Source organism: Stegodyphus dumicola, chromosome 6, assembly GCF_044657685.1.
Source record: "Stegodyphus dumicola isolate Sdum_Otavi_A_Nest chromosome 6, ASM4465768v1".
NCBI lineage: Eukaryota > Metazoa > Arthropoda > Arachnida > Araneae > Eresidae > Stegodyphus > Stegodyphus dumicola.
Window position 1 is genome coordinate 215,221,826 of NC_140773.1, and position 16,184 is coordinate 215,238,009.

Consider the following 16,184-nt stretch of genomic DNA (forward strand, 5'->3'; position numbering starts at 1 on the left):
AAAGTTTTAAAAATATGTTTTAGTTCTTTATCAGCTCTTTTAAAAGTCTTGGCATTATCGGAGTACACGGTGGTACACAGTCCTCGGCCAGCTAAAAATCTTCGGAAAGCTAGCAAAAAACTTTCAGTGCTGAGATCAGTTATTATCTCTATATGTAAGGCACGAGTGATTGCACACGTTAACAACAGCATGTAAACTTTACCTTGCCTGTCTTTCGTAAAAAATGGACCGGCGAAGTCCAACCCGGTCACAGCAAATGGAGGCGACTCTTGAATTCTGTCTGGAGGAAGTGAAGCGATATCCTGTACCCCAGGACGTGCACTATATCGTTTGCATATCACACATTTTCTGATGATAGTCTTAACACGCTGTCTTCCCTTAATGATCCAATATTTGTCTCTGATCTGAGTTAGTGTCGAATTAACTCCAGCATGGAATACCCTTTCATGCGAGTCCGTGATGATCAACTCGGTAAACTTGCATTTTGAGGGTAATAGAATAGGATGTTTTAAATTCTCGTGACAGTCTGCAAATTGAATGCGACCTTTCAACCGAAGAATTCCCTCCTCATCAAGCCTTGGATTAAGGGAGTAGATGGAAGAATCGAGAATTGATTTTTTATTTGATAACTTAATTATTTCCGCTTGATACGATTCTCGTTGCGTAATTTTTACCCAATAATGTTCAGCTGCATTAATCTCAAAAGCACTTAAAGGTCCATTCTCTGTAGACCTTTTCCGAAGCCTCCCAATAAATCTAAATACATAGGCAGTAATTCGAAGTAATTTTCCTAAAGAACTGAATTTTTCTATATGCAAAATTGGGGATTCATTGTTAATTACAGGTACAGTCAGAATAATACTTTTCCTTAACTCCAACGATTCTGAATTTGGTTGTAATTTCTTTTGTTTCGGAAAACTTTCAGTAGGAAAACGTAACCAGTGTGGCCCATGCCACCACAGATCATTCTTAACTAGTGACTGAGCACTAATTCCTCGAGTTAGTAAATCGGAAGGATTTTGTTTCCCTTCGCAATGGTTCCACAATTTTTTGTTGCATGTACTCTGTATTTCTGTAACACGATTGGCGATAAATGGTTTCCAATTATTTGGCGAACCTTTAATCCAAGTAATGGCGATTTCGGAATCACTCCAAAAATAAACATCCTCAATTAAATCACCAAACAATTTTTTCAAATATTTATACATTCGAGCAGCCATGAGTGCTCCCATTAACTCTAAACGAGGAAGCGTGATTGCTCTTAAAGGTGCAACTCTGCATTTCGACATGATAAAGGAAGTTTTAATTTTAGAATCACTCGTACAATATCTGAAATATGAGATGGCCCCATATGCTTTAGGACTAGCGTCCGAAAATAGGTGAAGGCTTATATTCATTGGATCGTCATCAAAGAAATTTCTCTGTATCGATATTTCAGTTAAATCATTAAGTTCCTTCCGCCAAATGTTGAATTTGTCCTTAATCTCTGCAGGAAGGACCTCATCCCAGTCAGAACCGGAACACCAGATTTCTTGCATAATAATTTTTGCCCGAATAACAAAGGGTGCAATAAATCCAAATGGATCGTATATTTGAGTGATACTTTGCAAAAGTTTCCTTTTTGTAGCAAAATCGTTTCCAGTAGAAAAGTTAAATAAATTTTTTAAATTTAACTTTATATCGTCTTCAATGGAATTCCAAATCATGCCTAAGAAATTCGATTCACTAGTTAATTTGTTGTCTGATTCCTTAATCCCATCTGAGACCCATAAATCGTTTAATGCTTTAGAATTAGTTCTTAATTTTCTGAAATTCATCCCAGCATCCTTAAATATATTAACCGCATCTACAGATAACCGATATGCATCTTCAACCGTTCCTGCTCCAAAATATAGGTCATCGACATAGACAGAAGAATTTAACATTTGGAAACTGTCCGGCATTTTATCTTTATATTTTCGAATGTGATATTTCCGTGATATCAAAATGGCGGCCAAAATGAAAGGAGATATAGTCAAACCGAAAGCTACGCGACACATTTGCATAATCTTAAAGGAGTCATTATTTTCATTAAACCAAAGAAATTTTAGAAATTTTCTATCACCTTCAGCAATTCCTATCATCAAAAAGGCTTTTTCAACGTCTCCACAAAACGCTATCTTAAACTTACGAAAATTTAACATAATGTCTAGTATATTTGGATTTAGATTAGGTCCCGATTCAAGGCAGTCATTTAACGAATTCGTGTCTTCTGTCCTTGAGCTAGCATCGTACACAATTCTTACCTTAGTAGTTTCACTAGGTCGTATCACTGCTCGGTGAGGCATAAAATATCCCAAATTTGTATCATTATTTGGACATTCCTCCACAATTCCTTCTAATATCTGGTTCTCAATTATATTTTTATATTCCTGAAAAATCTCCGGAGTTTTACTTAGTTTATTGTGAAGGTTTGCGAATCGTTTCTTAGCTACCTCAAAATTATTTCCTAAATTATTCGGACTGTATTTCCAGATTAAATTTGCCTCATATCTTCCGTTTTTAAACTGCAAATTTCTTTCAAACTGGCCTACTATTTCGCAGTCAATATCGGAATAATCATCAGAATCATTAATTCCCATATGTTCTAATTCCCCCAAACCTTTTAAATCTTTCAACACAACAGTGTTTGTCATTACCGCTAAATTTTCAGAACAATTTTTGTTTGTTTTATTTTTCTCGATTCCTGCGGCAACCCAACCAAACACAGAACTGACTGCGTACAACCCTTCAGATATTTTAATTCTTTCAGAATAAACTACATTCCAGAATTTATCCCCTCCAATTAATATCTCAACATCTATGTTATTTTTTCCTGCGCAATCGGCGATCTGCAATCCCATATGCTCCATGAAGTCTGCAATTTGTTTATTAGGCACACTGATGGACGCCGAGGAAATAACATCCGAGATCAAACATTCAATTTTTATTTTATTATTTTGTTTCCAATTCTGAATTTCGATTTCAACGACCGGATAGGAATGATTCATTGCCTTCGTCGCACCAAATGAATAAACAGAAAGTCTTTCAAAACGGATTGGAGTAAGTTTTAAATGGTCGGCCAATTTTTTCGTTATAAAGGATCTGTGACTGCCTTGATCAAGAATTAATCTAGTTAATTTTGATTTATACTTAAAACAAGCATAAACTGTACAAGTTTGTAATAATATTTCCCTGGCATTACAGTCATTATTATTATCACATTGAGGAACAGAAGCAATCAATTTTAAGTTTTGAACTTTATTTCTTTCCTCAGAATTCAAAGTCAGAGATTCAGTTTCGTTTTTGGAATAACCTTGTTCCAACTTTTTGTTTACAAGGGATTTATTAGTACAAATCGATTCATTGTGATACATACCGCCACATTTATTACATTTAGTTTTATTTCTGCACCTTTCTGATCTATGGAATTTTTTAAAACAAGAAAAGCAGCGGTTTTCGGATCTTAGTTTCTTTAATTTATCAGAAACATTCACTTCGCGTTTAAAGGACTCGTGCAAATTATCACAAGAGATGCATTTTTGGTTAACTGCAGTGTGAAATGCAGCCGTGGGTGTATTTTTTACATATTTTCTAGTTTCATATTTTGATTGATCGACTCGCGGAGGCACAGGATTTTTCCTTTCGCTTAATACTAGATTTGAAACTTCCCTGCATTCTATTTCCGTTTTAATAAATTGTGTTAATTCCGAAACTTCAGCTTTATCTTTCGATCCTCTTTGCCGATTAAATTCCAAAACTAAATCGTCCGGAATTAACTTTAATAATATTGGAATTAATAAATGTCCATATGAGCCAGAAGTTACTTCTAAAGTTTCCAAATTACGAATCGAAACTTCTAATTCGTCATATAATTTACGTAAAGCCTTTACGTTAGCAGAATTTTTAACGGCTTCTAAATTGAGAATTTTATTCATGAATGAATTAATGATCAGGTCTTTTCGACCATATCTGTCCTTTAGTAATGCTACACATCTATCATAATTACTTTCTGTTAACTCAAAGCCTGACACAACATTCGTTGTGTCAACAAGCTTGTCCCGTTAAGAATGTTTTTAAGTATACAAATTTTTGTATTTTTGAAAGCGTTTCGTTTTTATGTATCGAATTTTCGAAACTATTCCAAAATTCATTCCATTGTTTGGGGTCTCCCCAAAATTTATCAATCATTAATTTTGGTAATTTCAGCGTACTACTCCCACTAGAACTGGAACTTACATGCAAAATGCCATTACCACTAGACTGGTTTAAATCAGAACTTTGGGGATTCCTCGCTGGCGGTACTGCGGTAACCGCACCTAGAAACTGCTTAATTTGACTACAAGCAATTATACATTTGTCATTGTATTCTTCGCTTATACTACAATCTTCTTCAATTAAGTTAACATCAATTAACTCTTGTATTTCATCATCAAACGTTCTTAAATTATTTTTCTTTTCGGTTAATAATTCAAACAATTCTCGTAATTCTTTAATCGAATTTTCCTCTCCTTCAATTTTTAATTTATCTTCAATCACTTTAATTAACCTAGTAAGAGACGATCTCAATGTGGAACGTTTACGTTTCAATCTATCTAACTTCTCTTCCATTTTATTTAATTTAAATACACCCACGACAGCAATAATAAATACTTACTAATGTACTACAAATAATCACTAAATAATTAATTTAAGATTTCCCTACCTTTATTTGGAATTCCATTGTCACTTGAATATGAAATATCCATTGAAATCGAAACACTTGGATCGAACACCTAAAATCTTCACAAAGCCTTAATTCCTTACGCCGATGCACCATATAATAATTTTGTGCATCTCCAAATCAGATGATGGTGGTTCAGTGGGTTCACTAATTTTAACACTTTTTCATTTTAAACAATATTTTAATTACTATATACAGAGCGTAATTCTTAGGCCGCCGCCTTCAACATGAACAAACTTTATTCTCTCACAACTAAGCGAGCAACAGCGCCCTCTAGCCTTTTTCTTGAAATTACACAACAACGTGATTTTGAAACTGTCCCGAGTAATACCGGCTAAATAAATTGTGTTTCGATTCTTCATCAAGTGTTGTCATCAATCACTCCAAATCCACGAACCCTAGAACGCAACAATATTTTTCTAACAATAATCAGATATCAAAATTGGTAATTCTGCGCTTATTTATTACATAAATTAAATCTTATATGTTTTTTATTGCATGTTTAGGTATGTAATAATTTCTGAAAACTGTTTCCATACATGAAACGGGCTTTATCATTAAAAGCAGGATTTAGATCCTATTTCATTAAGTGTTCTTGGATTCTATTTCATTCTTTGTTATGTAATAAATTTAACTGAATAAATAATTTATAGTCTCGTAAAATGCTAGTATGACATCTGATTTTTTAATTAAAAAAATTCATTTTCGATTAATTGTGGCTGCTCTTTAATTAGATCAGTACTCTTCAAGCTTTGTCGACTCTCGGAACCCTTAGAAATATAATGTTTTCTTGGCGAACTCCATCCCACCCTTAAAAAAATATATCTTAAAATAATATTTAAAGCAGATCAAAATATATTAGGTAATTTATGTAAAGACAATTGAAAAAGTATTGTGTTTTTGATTAAAAATGTTAGCATAAAAGTAATACAATATATTCATTAATAGCTTTACCTCGTGCTCCAAATATCTCCTACCAGTGCATTAGATTTAATAGCATGGGTGTGCTTGCCCTTTTTTTCCTTACACAGACTGTAGAAGTCTAGTTCTACTGATGAAATCTGCGGTCGCATTTGATATTTTGTATTTAATTTGTTTATATATATATATATATTTTTTTTTTTTGCCGCATATGTTGACAAAGGTTTTTCACTTAAATACATTGCTTCGAATGAATAAGAATATGTATAGCTATGTGAGAAACGTCTAGGTAATTTACATGAACCTGCAACGAAGATTTAGGGACAGGGAAATTGAGGAATAGGGTACAAAATAAAAAAACTTGAAGGATTCGTTCTTTGGCAAAACTTTTCGCAATAACCTTAAACTCGGATTTTCGTAGATTTTGTTATCCAAAACAAATAATCCATTAATTAATCTACTTGCGTGGATGACTGATATGATTTACTTGGATACGGCGGGGGAAAAATGGTATCGCAGTACTTTAAACTCTTGACAAACGTGGCTTTTTTCAACGGGCGATACCAGCTCGAGAACTATTTCGTACATGCGCAAAGAGGCATTAAAGTTGGATCTGCTTCGAAACCTGTTCGACAGCGCATGAGAAAATACGTATTAAGGCTGGATGGATAACTTCTGTAAAGCAAATAGTATTTGTTCCCTCTGCTGTCTGACCTGCTGTGGTGAAGTTTTCGTTCTGAATATATATATATATTCTTTGGCTGGATCTGCTTCGACACCTGTTGGACAGCTATTTCGGGCATGTGCAAAAAAGTATTAAAGCTGGATAGATAACCAAAGTAAAACAAACTTGGAGTATATTTTACCTTCTGCGGTTTGATGGAGCCACACTTACTTTGGCGAAGCTTTCGTTCTTAACATACTCGTTCTTTGGCTGAAGAACTCGAAATAAGGGGCGTCCCCGATATGATTTGCAATATGTTGAAATCGCATTCTATTTCAAATAAATGAGAATCTATCGTCTGAGCTTTCGTTGTTGAGATATGTCTCAAATAGAGTTGTTGAGATATATCTGTTTCAATTAACCTGCCGCTCTGTCGAAAGAAATCATTATATTTGAGAACATAACTCAAAATTCTTTAAATTTTTGTCTTAAAGTTAAGAATTCCGTTCGTGAATTAAAATACTTAATGCTTAAAAGAAACTTCTATTAGTTAAATTAAATGATGCAATATCAGCGTACAGTATCCTATCAGTGGGGTGATTAGTTAGTGGTAAGAACATACCTCTCTCTTATTGCAAATATTCAAGCGTAAATTTAAGAACAATAATTTTAGTTACAAACTTTTTTTTGATAACTTCGAAAATAATTAACAAATAATTAATTAGCTCATAGACAATCACGCAGAGTTATTGGTTGCGTATTAGAATTTATTTATCGACAAGCAACAGGAATTTTGGTATGTAGCTGTTTTTTAAATTTATGTAGCCATCAGCTTTGTTTCGTAAGGGCTTTGTAAGCCATAGCTTTGTAAGGGTTAATTACTATCTTTGTAATGGCTTTAACTGTTGTTGTCCTACCTATTAGTTCGTTCATAATACAGAAGTTAAGCTTTAAGATGACAAAGGCTCGTCTGTAAGAGTTGAAGAACACCCAGTTAGGAACAGAGTTAACGTTTCAAAATTAAGTGCTCGGGCATGCAGTTTTACTTTAAATGCAAATACAAAAGGTCTTACTTTGCGAAGTTTCTGCTTACCAAACGAACTTCCACCAAGACCAGTTTCCTCCCTCTTATCGCAACTTCTCATGATCTGCCCCATCCGCAAACAATTCCCTGATGCTTTCCCAAGCATTTTTGAAGTGCTCCCACTATGTGGCAGCCTATTTCGCTGATCAATCATTTTGATCAAGAAAAAGATTGTCATGCAATGAAGATTGTTCACCCCAAGTTTTTTTAAAAATAATTTGCAAGGTATGCTTTCTTGTTCTAGCATTACACTGGAAAATAAAAACGTCATGAATGCTGGAGCTAAATTTCCTAATTTTAACAGTGTTAAATCGTTTTAAGCTCTCGCTGTCTCGAACTGTCGAGCTGCAGAGATTCTGACGACCTTTCCCCATCTTCTCTTAATCCTCGATAGTTGTTTGTCTTCAGTCCTTGAAAGTTGGTTCTAAGTTGCACAAGCTTTTCTGTAAACATATATTGCGGCGAGTTAACTTAAATATTTGGACGCGTTCTTCAAATATTCTTTCACTTATGTTTAATAATACATCACAGAACATTTTATATGTATTTCAATTACTTGTACGTGGTAAATTAACTTGACAGCATTTGAGGATACAGAATTTTGGGAAAAGAAGCGGCTAAGGTTGCGTGCGGAAATTCCTCAAGAAATGTTGCCATACTCTCTATAAGCTAACACCGAAGTCTAACAAGAGGCTAATTCGCGGAATTTTTTCCAATAGTTATGCCATTCATCCACGACTACGATAAAGAGTTCAACCTTTGTAATACGATCTTTGTAGTTAATACCACGATAAAAAAATTTCATCTTTGTAGTCAATATCACGATTTTTAACAAAGTATAAAAGAAGTTGGTTAATTTGCTTTGAACTGTGTTATTGTCTCTCGTGTTACTGTTCTTCGGAGAAGATTCATTGCCCGAAAAACATCGTCATTTGCATCCCTGGCTTCGAAAAATGTTTTTCTACTCTCTCAAAAGTCGTTGAGAGCGGTTCAGCTTGAAATTCTTCGCTTCATATGTATCATCGTCGTTTTCATTATTGTTATCATCTCCTTTAGCTCGAATATCATCTACAATATTCTCGGGAGTAGTTATCTCGGAAGTGATAACATTGGCCTCAACAGATATATAATTAAAAAATTTTTCTCTACTCATTTCCAAATTTTCCAAGTCTTCCACTTTTTCTTCTTTTTCCTTACTGATATGAACCCCCTTGAGAAATGTCCAACCCAGTCTTACGGAAGCAATTGGTAATGCATGTTAATGCATTTTCCCAATGCTTCGATCATTAAACGTATAGCTTCGAGTGTTAGAGATTATTGCTATTTTTTCTCTTCTATCGAGAAACATCAAAATTATATGCTTACGAAGGTTTGGTTTAAAATTTCTGATGATCCCTTGGTTCACAGGCTGGATAATACTTGTATAATTCGATGGTAAAAATTCAATCCTGATCACTTTCCAAGATAAAAAATGTCGCTTTCACATGTTCTCATGACTCATCACTAACTTCGGAATGTTAAAGAAATTTTTCCAAGAATGGATTAGTTGAACTGGAAAGGTGGAAGTCAATAGAAATTTTATGAATGACAAAAATATTGCTCGCTATAACTGAGATTTGCTTGTTATATAAGCGAGTTTTGCTCCCATAGATTTAACATTGTACCAAGTACTTTCAATTTTCTCGTTCAGTTCCGGTTCTTGTTAAATCAGGGTTCGTTATAAGCGAATTCTATTGTAATTTAATTTTCTTATTTCAAATGAATGTTACAAATGACTTCTGATTTAAATTTGAGGCAGCTAATTAGTGTTATAATTTCTCTTTCAAATTTTAGGTTTAATTAGCAGCAACTTCAATTATACTAAGCTTCTGAAAATCCTGAGAATCTTTAAGAGTTAATACTGCTAATAAGAATACTAATACAATCATGTATTACAGGTAATGTTCTGAAGCAGAGAAAAGTATTCTAAGCTAAATACTTTTAGTTGAAAAACACTTTATTCCTAGAATTCTGGAATTCTTATTTTCTAAATTTTTTTTTCTTTTCTTGTGGACCAGATAGACACAGTCAAATTTCTGTAGGCCTCCCAAAAATCGATTAATTTTCCAAAGACGGAGGTTGGATAGATAATCAGCGATTTTATTCGCTTGAGGAGACTTTTTCCTTATCTTTCCAAAAAAACTGGTTCCTCTCTCTAAGCTCGATAACATTTTCCGATTGTTTCTGACTGAGTAACTAAGATCGAAAGATCGAAACTGTTATAGATTTATCGTACAAGATTACTGACAGAAGTGATTAATTTCGAAATTTTCTGTACCATTAAACCCAAGAAAATTTCGAAATAGGATACATATTGTCTTAATATTAAGAAGTATAAGTTTTGGCGAATACTTACTACAATATACATTTCATTTAAAATAAATAGTAATGAATAAAATTAAATACGACTGGTACTATATTTAGAAACGCTGAAATATGAATGCAGTCTTTCAGATCTTATATCACAATGACTGTACAATATTATCTTTAAATAATTTTAGATAAAAATTTATTCTAGCATTTTTATGATATAGATACAAATTTTTTTTGGCTTTCATAAGCTTTTCAACTGTCAAGAAATAAAATGAACAATTTAGAGTATGAAGTTACTGACTGGAAATATTCGTGCATAAGTCTGCTCGTTCTATATCTCTTTTTTCAAATGATTTTTAACTATATCTGTAAACTTCAAAAAAAAAAAAAAAAAAAAAAAAAAAAAAAAAAAAAAACATGTATTCTATAACATATTTAAGATTAACTATTTAAAAGTGCGGCTTAAAGCACTTTATTTCTATTTCTAGAATAAATAATGCCGGATAATATCTGAATCCGGGATATTACGAATCCGAGATATTATATAAACATTTTGATTATTATTTTTATCGAATTATTATTAGTCCCAAATGCGTCAGCCCAGAAGAGCTATTAATTTCGTTTTGGCATTTTTTGTAGAAAACTTTAAAAGGCTGTATCACTTTTCAAATTCTTGCCACCAAATATTATAGCCCTGAATTACATTTAAAGAAATTAAATAATGAAGAATCTGCATGAATGTATGCACGTTTCTCACAGTGTGATAAAACAACGGTAAATTGAATTTTGAATAACGTAATCCTCCACCCGAATCTGGGCATATGGAAGCCCAAATTTGAATTTTTTTTTATTATCTACTTCATATTTTGTAAAACTTTAACGAATTATTCATTAACAAACTCAACGATTTTAAAGCGAGCATTGGCAATACTGTATGGAAAAAATATATATATATATATTTTTTTTTCCTGCTCCGCTAGACAGTGTATCGGAAATTCTAAAGATAAGCTCTTTTAAATTATTTTGTTATATGGCTGTTGAATTGAATTTTAAGGTTTAAGTGTGAAGAACATGATATTTAATAAATAAAGGTAACACGCAAAACGTTAAAAAAGCGCGTAATATAAAATCTGAAAACTTTCAGATAAAAAAAAAAAATTTCGAAAAATTAAATATTTTAGAAGAAAATACATTTATTTTAGCAATTAGAAAAATGGCTTTTTAATCTAAAAATTATTATCTTATTAATTATTAAAAATTCAGTACACATGAATGAAAGATAATTTTCTATTTTACTAACCATTTTCAAAATTCATTCTATTTTCAGTCAGCCAAAGTTCGACGGGATTATTTGATGATGGCGAAGCAAAAACGTCGGCTGTAACTCAAGAGGAAGGATGCCTTCGCCGAAATTGGCTGGTAGTCACGTTGCAGTTGGTGAAATTCATTCATTCATTTAAAGTTCAGTTGGAACATCTGTGGAACATCTTCCCCATATTAGCTTTCTTCTAGCTCAAGCTGACATCCCTGTGGATTAAATGTAATTATAAATAGCTTACAGATTCTTCTGAGCAAAGCATTTCACTGAAGCGCTGCGACAGAAAAGTCGGCACCCGAGTTGAATCGTTTAATCGTCTGAGGAATGATTATTAAAATTATTATTAAGTGTTCAGTTGTGGTTAGCTAACAAAATTTTGTTCATTTCTATTTTCGTACATACGATTCATGTTCCCTGACGGAAAGTTTCAACGCTCGTTCACACTGGCCAATAGATGTCTAACACCACATTGACACGATATACTGCGTTAAGCTAAAATTCCACAAGATACATGACATATAATATTAAACTAAAAACTCCACAAGATTTAAAACCAGGGATGGAATTTTTAAGAAAAGAACAACAAATTTATTGATGGTTGAAAACATTACCTGAAAACTGACTTTGTGGAGAATCCGAGTAATTTTGTAACCGACAGGAAGGCTTTTAATGTCTAAAATTAGAAATGCCGGAGCCCTGTGGAAGATTGTCAGGAAGGAAGAAAAAGTAATAAATAAATAAAATAACCAAAAATTAAAATAATTAAATAATTAAATCAAAATTAAAAGAAATGTAAAGAGATAAATAGAAATCTAATAAATTATTAAATTAATTACAAATACTTAAATTATAAAATAAATTATGGGACCTCGTCTTATTTAGGGTCCGGCTGGAATTACAATTCTATTGAGAAGGAAGTAGTTTTGCGCATCTCGATCTGAATTTAAGCCCTGTTTATACTGTAGTCCATGATGTGTTGATTTACTAATCTTGATTTAGATGTGATGAAAATTATTACCACCTACAATACTGTTGCGTTCTACGGGCTCGTGGATTTGGAGTAATTGATGATAACACTTAATGAAGAATTAAAACAGAATTTTCACTTGTCGAAAAACTAGGACAAACACGCTGTATCATTTTCGTATATTTAGTAACGAGAAATTTACTTACTCTCGTAAATTCTTTGGACTTCCTATAGCATAAGCCTTGGACATTGAGTGCGGCTTTTCTTTCTTTAAAAGTCTCTAAAAGTCTCAGCCTCTGTCCAAGGTTTGTAAACGAGAAAAAGACAGGCTTGTATTCAGAAGTCAGAATAGAATTTTATGGCATATTTATTATTAAAGTAAAATTTGTCTGTTGAAATTGGGGTTCGCTTACAGAAAGAAGTGTTGGAGCATTTAGCTCGGGCTAAAATTATGATTTATCTCAAAAATTGGGAAGTACCGGAGCCAGGCTCCTGTGGGCTCCAGCGCAATTTAATCTCTGACTGAAAGAGAGATGAAACGTTTCGAAGACAAGATTGTTAGGATTATTTTTAATATGTGAAGGCCATTTATGATAACAAGAGGAACATTTTTTAAAGGTGTCTTTGGCAGAAAATTCTCTCTCAATGGAAACTGATCTCCAATAATTACTTTATATGAAAGCAAGTCAAATTTTGGGAGCACGATATATGCAATAGCAGAAAGAAGATATCATTTAGTTGGCAGAGTGACATGATTTGGCGTGGAAAAAAAAACGGACAGAAATAGGTATATGGTAAACAATTCCAGTTCTAGACTAAGAATTACGATCAATATAAGAAACATTAGAAGTCGAATTGGTAATTTCCATTACCTGAAAATGAATGTCATCTAGTAAATGGCGACCCTATTTGTGAGGTCGAAATATGGCTATAAAGCAATGGAATGTAATGTTCTTAAGACGATGTACTTACTGAAATACGTCGCCATGAGGAATTTAATGAAGTACGAAGCGTTTGCTACAAATGAAAAGTATAATGCACCCCATGCAGGCAAGTTCTTTGTCCACTTTTGCTATCTTTTGTTGAAATCCTTTCGATCCATTTCCAAACACAACAAGGAAATAAGGAAAAAAATCCAAACATATTTCATTAAATATTAATCGACAGAATATTTGAAGTGAAATGAAAAAAATTACAGTCATATTCCTATCAGAAATTACTAACAATAATTTATTGTACTAAATTTAAAATATCAGTCACATTGTACCCTCTAAAAAAGTTTGGTTCGGAATATAATTAGCTGGTATCACACTCAGACCAACAATTTTTCTACCTGCTTTACCATTGGAAGAAAGACGCACGATTTTTTCCTTTCTTTCGCAAAAAAATTTAAGTTATTCGTTTTCAACAGCCAATCAGCTTTCAGCATCGAACCCTCAGTCGTCAACCATCATTAAAAATGGAGAAATAGTTTCCTCTTTACATAGTAACCTCAAAACAATTCGCGGTGATTGGCTGCTTCATACAGTGTGACAAAGCAGAAAAATTGTTTTAAAGTGTTGTTCTTCCAAAATGTTTTAAATGTGTGATATGACATTTATACAGCTCGCACTTCCTACACACACTTTTCGTTTTTAGCTCAAGGGCTTTTTTTAAGCCAAGCCAAGGGCTTTCTTAGCCAATTGCCCTTCAATTAATTTCGTTTTGGAATTTTGCGTCGTGCACTATAAAACGGCACTTAATTTTTCAAATTATTGCCACTAAATATTACAGCCGCCCTGCATTATATTAAAAGAAATTAAATAATGAAGAATCTGCATGAATGTATGTTTCTTGCACTGTGAAAAAACAATGGTACTTAGAGACAAAAAATTCTGAATAACATAGTCCTCCACTCCAATATGGACGTCTGAAAGCCCAAATTTGGAATTTGTTGTATTACCTATTTCATATTTTGTAAAACTTTAACGAATTTTTGAATTAAGAAACTCAGCGATTTCAAAGCAAACAATGACAACACTGTACCAATAATAATAATAATAATCTCTAGTGTGCGATACTGTCTATCAGAAATTCTAAAGATATGCTCTTTTTAAATATTTTGTGATATTGCTGTTGAGTTGAATTTTGTGTAGTTTATGTGGTATTCAAACTTCCATTAATTCTATATTTTATTAGAAAAAAAAAAAAAAAAAAAAAAAAAAAAAAAAAAAAAAAAACCTGTTTTACATGTATTAAGTTTACATGTATTTAAATTTCTGTAAGTTAGTATTTACATACGGAATGATTTAAAAAACTAAAGATATCATTAAAAATTTAAGCAATTTTCACCATTGTTTTTTCCCTTTCTAAATACTCGAAGATTTTCAAACACAAAAAGTATTTATTAATTTTATCATAAATGAGATAGTAAATATTTATTATAATGTTAACGATACACGTTATATATATAACCAATATCTCCCTAAACACAATCATTTATTTTCTGCTGAATGAAATATGACACATCCTTACTACTTTTAATTAACATTGAAATAATTATAGACAATGATATATAACCAGTTTAATGTGTTCATATTCATATAACAAATCCAAGTTTATGTCAGACATTTATTTACTGCTCTTCGATTGCCTCAGCTAGTAGAAGGCTCTGACCTTGCATCCATTTGAACAAAATTTGTGGCAGACGAGATTGATAAGTTGTGTTCTTTTGTTTCCTTCGACGAAAAGACATCTGGTTCGCTTATGAGAGACATTTACCCCTCCCTTACAGACAGTTATAAGAGATACTTTCGTGTTGATTATTTGTTGAGTGCCAAGACCATCTGGAAAACTGGTACTCGAAATTTAGCGCTCGCTATTCCTGCTCGGGTTCGACTGACACACTACGAGGGTCCCTATGTGTCACCAGGAATTGCAATGGATGACTAATTTGCTCCAGCAATTCATGACTCCCCTCCCCGCCTATCACAGTGATAGAGATTTGACATCTCCCAGAAGCTGTTGTAAACTAAATAAGTAACTTTGGTTCATCCACTCAATACATCATCTAATGGACCAGATTTGCAACAAGTATAGTTCAAATATTTTGCCGAGGGACAGTTAAAAGTTTTGAATGACTACTTGTTTAAAAAATCTGATGTGGACAGCACATATGACTTCCTTGTACCGCTTATAAAATTATGCACACTTTTTTGCTAGATTTCATTTTTAAACGTATTTCCCCGAATTTCATTAGAGATATATTTCTCTTTCAATTAATTCAGTTCTTATGTCGTGGCAAGGAAAAAATACGTGAAAACGTCTTCATCAAAATTTGTAAAATACACACACACACAAAAAAAAAAAAAAAAAAAAAAAAAAAAAAAAAAGCTAAAACAACATATAGAGTTAAAAATTGTTAAAAAAAATTTTACAATTAAAATTAAAATTTAAATTCATTTAAATTAGGCAGAAAGACAGATTTTGAGGGGCACAAAACTTTTGACTTCATTCGGCAAAAAGACACTGAAGTTGGTGCAGAAACTGACTTAATTCAGTATGCTACCAAGTTTCAAATGTAAACAAATGGCGGCATCGTTAGATTAGTGGAATTAAAACAACTTTTAAATTGTTGATAATTCTACAACTATTGTATGCAGGTTAAATAAAGGCATAAAAACCTTATCCGGAACATAAGAAAAATATAATTCAATGACTTTTAAAGGAAAAAATACCCAGTTTACCAACATATACGTATTTTACATACTTTTGGTGCAGACGATTTTAACCAAAAAGGGATGTGCTAATCTACATGTTATAGAAGTTTCACATACAAAATTTCAACGTTCTGAGACTTCTCGCTTTTGAGTTATACGAGATACATACATACGTATACGTACAGACGTCACAAAAAGATCTCTTCTGAATCTATTTGAAATCCATTTTACAATCCCTTTTGGGAAAAAGAGTCCTTTTTTCTGTCCTTACTTACAGATGTAACGCAAAAACATCGTTCAAATAGAAGCGCTAAAAATGGAAATTTTCTTTGGAAGACGATACCGGAAATTTTTCGCGATTACAATACTTCCTTTACTTCGTAGAAATAAGTGAAAATTTTTTATTCTACATTAAAAGATTAATACTGGAAAAATGAGT